The 13,097-nt window shown below is 40.5% G+C and overlaps 1 non-coding gene across 1 annotated transcript; it reads left to right on the top strand.

Annotated features, from left to right (window-relative positions):
• The first annotated feature begins 11,099 nt into the window (after nt 1-11,099).
• Nucleotides 11,100-11,172, top strand: TRNAG-UCC (transfer RNA glycine (anticodon UCC)). Its single transcript has one exon. It is a non-coding gene; the product is annotated as a tRNA-Gly (tRNA).
• The last annotated feature ends 1,925 nt before the right edge of the window (nt 11,173-13,097 follow it).

The raw sequence follows: 13,097 nt of genomic DNA, 5'->3' as shown, positions 1-13,097 counted from the left end.
AGCTAAGGTGGAATGGCAGAGACAATAATGCCTATCAAAATATTCCATATGTTCCCATACATTCCCCATTTCCTTGTACTGAAGTGAACCATATGACTAGTTCTGGTTAACAAGCCATAAGCAAAAGTACTGTGTCACCCAGACCACCAAAGTATTTAGGAGCTGGCACACAACCTTCTGCATTCTCTTCTCCTCTGCCTTAGTAAATGGTGATGATCCAGGTAGCAAAGCCTCCATCATATTGAGCACCTCAATGATTACGCAGGGCAGAACGTTCTGCATTGCTATCCACATTAGTTGTTATGGAAAAAACAAATAAATTTTGTTAAGACCTCTGAGGTTTCAGGATGGATTTATTCTTGCAGCATTGACAGCCTATCCTATGATATAGCTGGCACTGCTTGAAAAAATAACCAGGAGAAGAAAACAATCTTTGAAAATCATGACTCAAGAATATAGCTAATAAGGCACCAAATGCTACAAATTTTTGAGTGAATGAACACATGAATAACCAATAGCCATGACTCTTCGGTTCAAGGTAAACTTTCTTAAAATTAATCCTTCTCATTCCCACTGAAGAAAACTCTCAGAGCCAACAGAATTCCAAAATCCTCCCTAAGATGTCTCTGAATGCCCAAGGCTTAGATGTTTCAGGGTCCTTCCGTCCTCTGACACCATTTATCTTAATTTGGTTTTGTCTCACAATTACCTAGACATTGCTCTCAAGCCCTTTTCTGGTTGCTGTAAGAAATCTCATCATATCAGCTAGGTACCACTTCTAAAATGTCCCAAAGATTTAGAATGTCACAAACATTACTGTCAACATACAGTATCATGTCAAACCACTATTTCTAACTTGTGTCTCTTCCTCCTGGCTCCTTCTTTTCTCTGTCTTGCAGGAGTTCATAATTATTCTTCTTCTGTTATTCATAGTAGCTTCTCTGACTTCTAAAGACAAGAGGCCTATATTTGTTTTCTAGGGCTGCCATAACAAAGTACTGAAAATGGAGTGGCTTGAAATAACAGAATGTATTATTTCACAATTTTGGCTCAAAGTCAAAAATCAAGGTGTCAGCAAATGACCTCCCTCTGAAATCTGTAGTGAAGATTTTTTCCTTATCTCTTCCTAGATTCTGACAGTGGCTGTCTATCCTTAGCAATCGTTAACTTGTAGATGCATTACTCCAGTTTGTGCCTTCATCTTCATAGGCTATTCTCCCTTTGTCTCTGGGTCTTCACGTGGCTGTCTTCGTATAAGAAGAATAGTCACACTGAGTTAGGAGCCCACCATAGTTCAATATAATCTCATAATAACTAATTATATCTGCAATGATGCTATTTCCAAATAAGGCTAGATTCTAAAGTACTAGGAGTTAGAATCTCAATCAATCTTTTTGAGGGATATACAATCTAACCCATAACAAGACCCTATTCCTAAGTAGAACACAATCTACCCCAACAACTTATCAACTCTATTTGCCTTTGCACTCAACTCTATCTGCCTTTGCACTTAGGCCTCAAACAGTTTCTGATACATACATCTTAGGTGCTGAAACAAACAGGTATTCCCTGCACAGGATAGCCAGTAGAATGGTGGGTCAACATTTTCAGGAATAACTTAATATTTAAGATTAAAAAATAAAATCCATTTAAAAGCACCAGCAAGTTGCTGAAACAAGCAGAACCAAAGGGGACATGATTTTGGGAAGGAAAGGACTAGAAAACACACTGACATTGTGCAATTGTTTGGATGATTCTGGATTTGGCACAAAAGAATGCAAATCTAGGTTGCACCCAGGCAGAAGGCCACTGCTAGGGACAGAATAATGAGCAGAATCTTTCACTGTCTTATTAGGCTTAAGGGACAAAATTTGAGACTTAAAGAGCCAAGTTTCTGGTAACAAGGTGAGGAACAGAGAACTAAGCCTGATATACAGCCAGCTCTTTCCTTAATATAAATGCCAATTTCTGAAGCAAGGCCAGGAGGCTTAGAAGCTAAGCAGATAAACTGAAAAGCAGGGCAGAGTTTTTAGGAATCTCATTTGTTAAGGAGAAAAGGATTAGAGTTTAGACCCTGCCTGGGAGAGGGACCCAGTGAACTTCTTAAGCTCTTAAGAATGTTAGGCCTCATGGGCAGGGGTGAACCAGGAGTAGAGTGAGCTTTACCAACACTGAAACAGATTCTTTACACGAATTAAGAAAGAGCCTCAACTCTGCCTAATAGAAGAAAGATAAACTCTGACTATAGGAAGACAATATTATATGGAGACCACAATTTGTTTTTACATACAATGCCTGAAATTTAATTTAAAAATTACTAGACATGACAAAAGACAGACGATGTCTAAAAAGCCAAAGAAAAACTAATTATGGAAATAGGTCCATACTGATCCAGCTATTACAGCTAAATGAAACTTTAGAATAACTATGAGTTATAACTTCAAGAAAGTAAAGGAGAAAAAAATCTTAAATAGATGAAAAAGTGGAGAATTTTAACAAAGAACTAAAACATACAAAGAAGAGTCAAATGAAAATTCTAGAGCTAAAAATACAGTTACTGAAATTAAGAATTTATTAGATGAATTTAATATGGCAGAAGACAAAATTCCTAAATTGGAAGACAGGTCCATAAAAATACCCAAATTAAAGAACAGACAGGAAAAGTGTAAAAAATACAAACTAGCATAAACACATATCAAACAACAAAAAAAGTCTAACATACACATAATTGATATCCCCAAAGAAAAATAGCAATAGAACAAAAATACTACTTGTCTTCAAAAATGGCTAAAAATTTTCCAAACTCATGAAAGACAATATTTATAGCTTTAATAATTCTGAGAACTCTAAATAAAAAAATTAATGTGAAGAAAATTACATCTAGCTATATCCTATCAAACTGCTAAAAACCAAAGAAAATTTTAAAAATCTTAAAAGCAGAGAGGGGGGGAAAGACATTATCTTTTACAGTAAGTAGGAAAACAGCTAACTCTCATGGGAGATGATGAAAACTAGCAGACAATGGAATGACATCTTTAAAGTGTTAAAACAACCACCAAGATTACAATACTCAAAAATAAAAAGAAAAGTAAGATACTTCAAGACAAACAAACCCCAAATATGGAAAGGAAAGGATACATGTCTAGCAGACCTGAGCTAAAAAATAAAATTACTAAGAGGATTTTTTTTTTTTTCAGGCAGAAGAAAAGTAATCTGAAATACCAACACTGAAATGCAGGAAGCAGTGAAAAGCTTACATTTTCAAATACCTGTCATTAATCCCCAAAGCAGCAAGTATTTCAACCACTTATCACCAATTCCTTGCACATTGATTATCCCTTAGTAAGTTTTAACTGTTAAAATAACATCAGCTGCTGCTGCTGCTAAGTCGCTTCAGTCCTGTCCGACTCTGTGTGACCCCATAGATGGCAGCCCACCAGGCTCCCCCGTCCCTGGGATTCTCCAGGCAAGAACACTGGAGTGGGTTGCCATTTCCTTCTCCAATGCATGAAAGGGAAAATGAAAGTGAAGTCGCTCAGTCGTATCTGACTCTTAGGGACCCCATGGACTGCAGCCTACCAGGCTCCTCCATCCATAGGATTTCCCAGGCAAGAGTACTGGAGTGGGGTGCCAACATTAGCTGCACCTTGCTCCAAATGAATAGTTTCCTTATTCCCATCCTGAATCAGAGAAATCTTACAGTCCTTAAGAATCCATTAGCCTTCAAAAAGGAAGAAAAAGAACAATCCAAGAGTCTATTCCTGAATCTGAAAATGATTCTATTTCATTACAACTCCCAAAATAAAAACTAAATCTCAAGAATATGTGTCCCCCAAACCTCTCCTCCACTTAATATTTTCATTCCAAAAGACAGAGATTACCTCAAATAATTCTCACTATCAAAGAATAACCTCCTAAAGGAAGGAACCTCACAAATCAGTTGATTCTTTCTTTTGCCGTCAGCAGCAACCCTAAACCTTTTTACCATATGTGGTTTTATCTACACAATAGGAAGCTGGAAGAAAGAAAGTAAACTATAGGCATGATCCTTTGACTCCTTAGACATTTTCCATTACATAGTGGCCACCAAATGTATTCAATAATGAACCATTTTATAAAGGCTTAAAACTGCAGCAAGGTTTAATAGACCATGTTAAGTCTCTCCCCCGCCCCTTTAAAGAATGTCTGAAATCCAGTGACAGGGAGAAGGAAAGACTGGCCTTAACCGGAAAAACAATGTTGTCTGCATGCCTTTTTATTCCAGAGGCTTAGAAACGCAATCAGCTTTCTTGGCTGCGACCCTTTTGTGCGAAGAGCACATTATGCAGCTTTCTTCACGGCAAAGAAGCTCCCCGCAGTGAAAGCCTCCTCCTGAATGGGGTATCTGAGCACAGACATTTCCTTGTGTCTTATTTGCAGCTTTGTACAATAAGCCCTCTCCCACACAAATACATATTTTCATTATCTTATTTTTAGAAATGCAATTTGAAGAGGAGAAGTGTGATTTGACATTCTAATTGTGGTTGATTCTTCCTTCTGAGTCTCTCTAGGATCTGGCTGCAAACGCGACAGTTCTAACACCAGATTTCTGCACAGAGACATCAGTTCCGCTTAGCCACATTAAAGCCATGTGTACCGCCGTCACGGGAACGCCATCCCACACATTCATTAGTGAAAGCATATCGTGCAATAGGATTATTTTCCATTATAGCAGTTAAGTGTCTGCTCCAGACTGAGAGTGTAGGAAATGAGTTTAGGCTTCTGAGGTTCAGTGAGTTGAACTCAGGTTGTTCTCAGATCTTAAGTTAGCATCTATGTACTGTACCAAGTTTCAAACTAACAAACCTTTCAAACTACTTCATGTACCAGCTAACAAAACACTTGCTGCCCAAAGAATCTGACAGAACTAAATGTAATTCCCAGAGAAGATAGGTTGTCTTAAAAGTAGGAATTTGCTTCTCTAATCAACTCCATCTTTCCTTCCTCTGTCCTGTCTTTTTCCCCATCCTTTCTGCCATCATCTTCCCCTCCCTACTTAGACCCATTCTTTCTTTTTGAAAAATTATCTCAGCATCTAAGAAGCTCCAGATACTGTCTAATACAAAGCTATATAATCCAGGGCTCCATTCGTGTTGGGGAGTGGGATCAGTGGGAAAAAATAATGAAAATGCAAAGTAAGGCAGATGAGCTGGATTTTGCATGACTACGATGTGTGGGGATGGGGCACGAGGGGGATTAATTCCAGCCAGAAAGGAAGGAACTGCATACTCCTCTCTCAACTAGAATCTAAAGTGCTACTTGGACTTGATCTGAGCATGTTGGTTGTCACAAGCAGGACTGGAACAAGTTGATATGCATTTGGGTTGTTGAATCTAAAGAAAGTGACCAGTAAAGCAGACAGTAGGAAGGGTCTATCTCAATGCATCAATCTGCAAATATTTACTTGTACCTGTTATACAATACATCCTATTGCATGACAACTCCCCAAATAAACACTACAACTTCAAATTTAAGTAGTCTACTAGGGACTGGGGGACACATGGGTGAATAATGCACAGGTGGTTTCAGCTAGAGGCAAGAATACTGACCCTCTACCAGTAACTGAGTGATATGGAGTGATGAGCTACAGGTAGATACTAGGGGGAAAGTGTTCATGAAGGTTTCAGGGAGACTGAGACAAGGAGGCATGGGTCGAGTCACTTTGGGCCCTAGTGACAAACTGCCCACAGGTGAAGGAAAGAGGCCTCTTCCCTGCAGACACAGTCATAATTCTTTGGAAACTCAAGAAGGAAGAATGCTCAGAGTAGTCTTGGTCCAGAGAAACAGAACCAACATTAGAGATGGAGAGAGAGCAAGAGAGAATGATTTTCAACTGGATCACTGGCTGTGGGGGACTGGCAAGTCTAAGATCCACAGGGCAGGCCAGCAGGTGGAAATTGAGGATTTCAATTTTAGAGTCTTGAGGCAGAATTTCTTCATCTCTGTTTTCACTCTTACGGCCCTCACCCAATTGGAAGAGGTCCTCCCCATTATGGAGGGTTATCTGCTCTACCTAAAACCAACTGTTTGTAAACATTGATCACATCTACAAAGTACCTCCACAGCAATATTTAGACTAGTGTTCAACCAAACAGCTGGGCACCATAGTCTAGCAAGGTTGACACCTTCACTTAACCATCACACATCAAATTGGGAATTCTGTGTGGATCATAATAAACTGGAAAATTCTGAAAGAGATGGGAATACCAGACCACCTGACCTGCCTCTTGAGAAACCAGTATGCAGGTCAGGAAGCAACAGTTAGAACTGGACATGGAACAAGACTGGTTCCAAATAGGAAAAGGAGTACATCGAGGCTGTATGTTGTCACCCTGCTTATTTAACTTATATGCAGAGTACATCATGAGAAACGCTGGGCTGGAGGAAGCACAAGCTGGAATCAAGATTGCTGGGAGAAATATCAATAACCTCAGATATGCAGATGACACCACCCTTACGGCAGAAAGGGAAGAGGAACTAAAGAGCCTCTTGATGAAAGTAAAAGAGGGGAGTGAAAAAGTTGGCTTAAAGCTCAACATTCAGAAAACGAAGATCATGGCATCTGGTCCCATCACTTCATGGCAAATAGATGGGGAAACAGTGGCTGACTTTATTTTTCTGGGCTCCAAAATCACTGCAGATGGTGATTGCAGCCATGAACTTAAAAGACTCTTGCTCCTTGGAAGGATAGTTATGACCAGCCTCGACAGCATATTAAATAGCAGAGACATTAATTTGTCAACAAAGATCCATCTAGTCAAGGCTATGGTTTTTCCAGTGGTCATGTACGGATGTGAGAGTTGGACTATACAGAAGGCTGAGCGCCAAAGAATTGATGCTTTTGAACTGTGGTGTTGGAGAAGACTCTTGAGAGTCCCTTGAACTGCAAGGAGATCCAACCAGTCCATCCTAAAGGCGATCAGTCCTGAGTGTTCATTGGAAGGACTGATGTTGAAACTGAAACTCCAATACTTTGGCCACCTGATGCGAAGAGCTGACTCATTTGAAAAGAACCTGATGCTGGGAAAGATTGAGGACAGCAGGAGAAGGGGACGACAGAGGATGAGATGGTTGGATAGCATCACCGACTCAATGGACATGGGTTTGGGTGGACTCTGGGAATTGGTGATGTACAGGGAGGCCTGGCGTGCTGTGGTTCATGGGGTCACAAAGAGTTGGACACGACTGAGCGACTGAACTGAACTGAACTGAACTAAAGAGTATCTTTTGCCCAGGCATTGTAATCCCCACCACAAATGAAAGACAATGGCAGCATCAGCAGTGGCGGCTGGTTGGGGTGATCAGTCAGAAGAAAAGAACGTGAGGACTCCTCATGTCAGCACGTGGGAAACACCCTCTGGGCACCCTCAGAATCACTTGGCTGGAAAGGACTAGGCAAGGGAAGGCTAGAACCACAGAATGCTTTGTTATTATCTCTGAGACATAGGGAAGGACTCTACAACTTGAAAACTGAATCTTGGAAATAATAAAATGTTTGATCTACAAAGAGCCTACAGGTGACAAGAGCACAAGATGTATGACTCTTTTATGGCATGCTGTCTTGTGAGGGCAGAAGGAAAGAGAAGCAGACATGCCGGGGCTTCTCCTGTGTAATGAGGGAGCTCTGTGTAATGCGGTTGGGAGGCTGTGGGAGCAACCCTTCCCTGTAGATCCAGTGGTTCGACTGCTGTCAGGTATAGCTTGATTGTGATACCATCTTTCTACTCCCCACCCTCAGAGGCCAGTAAGCCCAAACACTGCTTTGGTTCCCCAGATTTGAAGGCTCAAGCCTGAGGGAGGACCTCAAGTCATTCTGAGATGCGAGATGTCTCTGCTTTCAAGACAGGAAAGCAGAGACATTGGAATGATTCAAGAGAGAATCAGTAGTGACAATCTTAACAAGGACTGCTGGCCTGCGTCAGCCAAGGCTGAGAACTTAAGTACCATTATGTATGTACACAGTGTAAGCTGGGACTGAAAAAACGGCCTAGTATATAAATCTTGTCAGATTCTAGGGATGCACACTCATATTCTTTTTCTCCAAACCTCTTTCTCCTCCAGCACCCTTTTCTTAGAAACCGAGGCCACCATTCACCCAGCCTCCCAGCCCGAGGAAAGTCCTTAACTCCTTCCACTCAATCACTCTCCAAGTTCTGTTGATTGCTACTTACTGAAGCATCTGATAAACCCAAACCCCTCCTCTTCATCCTGCTACTACACTTTAAACCTGATATCCCTGCCTTTTCTAGTTTTCAATCACCTCTGACCCATTCTTTGTATCAGAATGATGATTCAAAAATGAAAATCCATTGCTGTCACTTTCCTGTCTCTTCCTAGAGCCTTCAGGACAAAGGAGAAACCCTTATCAGGAGGAAGTAAGGCTTTTGTAATCTGGTCCTTGCTCACTTCTCCCGTCTTAGCCCACACAGAGCTCTATCAGCTACTCAGTTTCTTTTTCTCTTTCTATGTCTCTACACATGAAGTTGGAAAGTTCTTCCTACTTCTTTGCTGAGTTCACTCATACTTCTTTAAGACATAGATCAGAGGTCATTTCCTCCAGATCACCCTGGCCTGAGTTGGATGTTTCTCTCCTAGCCTAGAACTGTTTGAGAAGCCACACAGGGAAGCAGGCGTGCTGCAGTCCACGGCTAAGAGTTGGACACAACTTAGTGACTGAACAACAATGCCTGCAGATGTTCTCTTTCTTTCATCCCATGTGAGGATACGTATGGGTTCAGCTACCACCCATGCCCACCACCCTGCCAGCCCCCAGCTGGTGCTCTGCCTAGAGACCTGCTCCAGTACTGAAGCCAGGCTAAATCTGATTCTTAGACTCAAGATCTTCCCAAAACCACACTCAGGAATGTGCCTCATTCTGACTGTCCCAGGCCCAGGAAGACTAGAACTTAGTGTTTATCATGGACATTTGTTTTGTCACAGCACAACTTAGCACTGAAGGCAAAGCTTTACAGGGTTTTGAAAGGCACAGTGGCACCTTCCCCAGCAGGGTTGCTTTCAATCCGTGATTCACCCAGGTATTGCTTTATTGGCATTCTTTCCCTGCCACTTACAAATAAGCAGCTTTTCCAAAAATAGGTAAATAAATACAAAGTTGAAAAGAGCAATCATTTCTATTAATCTCTAGCAAAGGGCAGGAACAGGAAATAGGAAAGATCTTCATGTTTGCTATATCTGCCTTGGGATTTGGTTTCCTAAAATTAAGGCCAAAACAAAGTTTGCAGTCTCCTCTGACAATATGTGTGGATATTCAGGTAAGGTCATTCGCCTGCCAGACAGCATTTGGTGTTATCAAGACAGCCACTTAAAGAACCACAGTGGATTAAGGAAATCCTTCAGAAAAGAAAGGCATCTGACAGGGCAAGGACAATGAAGGAATTAACTCTGGGGAGAGTCATCTCCAGCCTGGGAAATGCAAGCCCAGGAAATAGAATCAGGAAGACGATAAGAATGAAGCAGTCCAATCTCTCGGTTATTATTGCCTCTTCCTGAAGTACTGCCCACCCTGGCCAAATTATTACTCGTCTGAGAATAAATTTCAGTGGTTCAAACTAGTAAAATTATGAGGAATTACATTAAAAGCTGGATAAAAGCTGAATGTGGAGAAACAGAGAGTAAAGCAGTGGTTACCAGGGACTGGAGAGTGGAGGAAAGGGCGGGATATTGGTCAAAGTGTACAAATAACTAGTTATGAGATTAACGAGTTCTGGGGATCTAATGTATAGCATGATGGTTACAGTGAATAATGTTGTACCATAACTTGAAAAACTGCTAAGAGAGTAAATCTTAAATGTTCTCACCACAAAAGAGAAATGGTAATAATGTGATGGGATGGAGGTGCGAGCTAACATATGGCGATAACCATGCTGCAATATATACCAAATCAACTCTCATATACCTTATATATTTTTTTAATTGGAGGATAATTGCTTTACAATGGGTGTATTAGTTTCTGCTGTACAACAACCTAAACCAGGTATAAATATATATATATTTATACCTGGTTTAGGTATATATACATATATATGTGTGTGTGTATATATATATATATGTCCCCCTGCTGTGAGTCTCTCTTCCTTCCACCCAACTATCCCACCCCTCTAGGTCATCACAGAGCACTGAACTAATCTCCCTGTGCTATATAGCAGCTTCCCACTAGACATTTTACACATGGTACCACTCATATACCTTAAGTTGACACAATGGTATATGTAAATTACATCATAAAGATGGAAAAATAATAATAAATAAATTAAAATGTTTTAAATGCAAATTGGGTTTATAAAGCATAGAGTATGTAGTTTTTAATGTAGATAAATTATCATAATTATGTTTTAGGTAAAATTTTAAATAAATTCCAATTCTTGTGCTCTTCAGCATGGTAGTAGGGAGCATGTTGAAAAAACCCAGCCACAGAACCTACAATTCATTCATTCATTCATTCATTCAACAAACAGCTGTGAAGCAACCATATATAAGCACTATACGGGTCAGTAAAAACAAACAATGTCTATCTTGGAATTAAGAAAACAATAAAGCTACCTTGACATCATAAGGTTGTTGAGAGAACCAAATAAGTTTGTAAATGGAAAGTACTTATCTTTATATGTATACACATATACAATGCCCACCCAGTCACATAACAATACGAACAATAACAACCATAAGACCACAACCAGTCTTTATGGGGCATTTACTGTGTGCCATGTACTAAGTATAGCAAACATTTAATAAATGGTAGCCATTATTATTATTATTTGATCCTATAGTTTTATATTTTAAGGTAAAAATCAGAAATATTCTGATTTCTGTAGATGTCACTGCTGCTAAGCTAATAACTCTGACAGGTTTCCACCATATTTTGAGGGTGAAATTAAAGAAAGTAAACCCACAATACAATATAGGTCTAAAATAATAGTTATCTGACAATATCTGAGTTTACAACATAAGTCTAGAAATCCAGAGTAGTGTTAAGAATATATTTTCAGCCCACCATCTAGTAGTATATTTTACATGTCTAATAAGGAATGTATCCAGGGACTTCCCTGATGGTCCAGTGGTTAAGACTCTGCACTTCCACTGCAGAAGCACAGGTTCAATCCCTGGTCGGGGGAACTAAGATCCTGTAGGCTGTGTGGTGCAGACAAGAAACTGTGCCCACGATTAAGGAGAGAGCCTGTTTTCTTGGACCTTGTTTGACAATGAAAAGCAGGAAGGTAGGACTAAGTCAGAGCAGTGGTTTGGAAAAAAATAATTGTGAGGGCAAGGGTTCTGAGTTAGTGAGGCATGAAAGTTAAGTCCAGAAAACTCAACTAAAGCAGGGAGGGAGGATGAAAGTGGTTCTGAATTCAGGCTCACTGGAAGAAAGGTACCACCCACACTCCAAAAGACTGAGAAACAACAGGAGAAGTTTCCATCGGAAGATCAGAAATCCCAACCAGGGGTAACCAATGCACTGATCAAGCTTTTCTGCAGACATTTGATGGTCTCCCATCTCCTTTCCACTGGCCAGGGCCTATGAGGGTCTAACCGGTTGTAGGTACTCAAGTAGTGACTGACTGATGCTGTTTTTACTCTGAGCAGCAATGCCTGGAGGTCTGTCAGGAATATCATGCTTACACTTGTATGTCTCTTATCCTTATGAGGTTGTAAGCATCCTAAAACCATCAACTACTTCCTTAACCTGGCAGTCCCAGAGAGACTCCTATTATAGATATTCAATAAACATTTTCTGAATGAATGAATAACTACTATGAACAAATCAGCAGACACCAAGGGAGCCTGATCCTGAGCCAACTGCTTTCTGAGAGAAATGTGCCTTACATCCTCCCCACCCAGAGCAAAATGGTTTCAGGGTGTGGGGACATCTGTCCATGTTGTCTGCCAAGAATCCACAGTGCCCTCTTCCAAGAAGAGCAAATCAATTTTCCTTGGGGGAACCACTCCACCCCATCCTCTCCTGGCCAAAGGTGGGGCTAAGTTCAGTCAGTCCTCTTTCTCTCCCTGGCATTCGAACCTTAAGCAAAAGAACCGCAGGGAAAGAACATGGTTGGAGCTGATTCATCCCAGCAGTGCCTAAAGAGTTTGTCCATTAGCTCATGCCACCTCGATGGATAACGATAGGGAGGTTTCCATCCTCCCTGAGACGCCGTCATGTAACTCTTCTTTGCATCAGTGAGCTTGCCTTTATCCTCTAACAAATTCCTTTGGTCCATAAGCATAACTAGGGTCCATTTCAATAGCTATAAACAGGATACAATGGATGTGCTATAAAATCCTTGCTCTAGATCAGTAGTTCTTAATGTTGGCTGCACATTAGAATCATTGGGGAGTTTTTAAAATCCTAGCACTCAGGCCATACCCCAAGCCAATTAAATAGGACTCTATGAGGGTACAACCAGTCCTTGTTAAAGTGCCCTGGGTGATCACTAATGTGTAGCCCAGGTTGAGAGTCACTGCTCTAGAGTTAATGGAAATATGTCCACTTTCCTATCGTCAGAAAATGAAGGAGGCTTGCAATACCCCATGGTATTTTAAAAGCGACATGTTTTTAAAAACAGAATTTAACCCTAGAGAAAGAACTAAATTCTCACTCAGAATTCATGATTTCCCCAAGAATTAAAGAACTAGAAGAGTTTTCATCTTTAATTACTATTTTTACTACCAGACAAATTTAAAGAATTTCAGAACTGTAAGCACTTTCTAATTTTATTAACAACACAAGTAAAACACAGTGTCAGGAAGAAGATATCCCTGTTGGTTCGCATTTAAAATAGATCACAATAATCTATTCCAAGCTTAGAAATGTTTCTACTGAAGAAACCAAAGAACCACATTCAAAGTGGGGCTGTCTTTGGTGCCATCTATGGACTAGAAGGTGATCATGAGAAGGGAGAAAATTGATGCTTTTTCACTACCTCTCCTCCTTCTGTCGTGTGAGAGACCATTTCTTAATATTATGGGAAATGCAGTGAGGAAAACGCTAGCTAAGGAGTAAAGCAATTAAATTTCACAGAAAACAATAAACGTCTACAAGAGTG

This window comes from Bos javanicus, chromosome 5 (genome assembly GCF_032452875.1).
Source record: "Bos javanicus breed banteng chromosome 5, ARS-OSU_banteng_1.0, whole genome shotgun sequence".
Taxonomy (NCBI): Eukaryota; Metazoa; Chordata; class Mammalia; order Artiodactyla; family Bovidae; genus Bos; species Bos javanicus.
The sequence above is the reverse complement of the archived record's forward strand: the minus strand, read 5'-3'. Positions and strand labels throughout refer to the sequence as shown.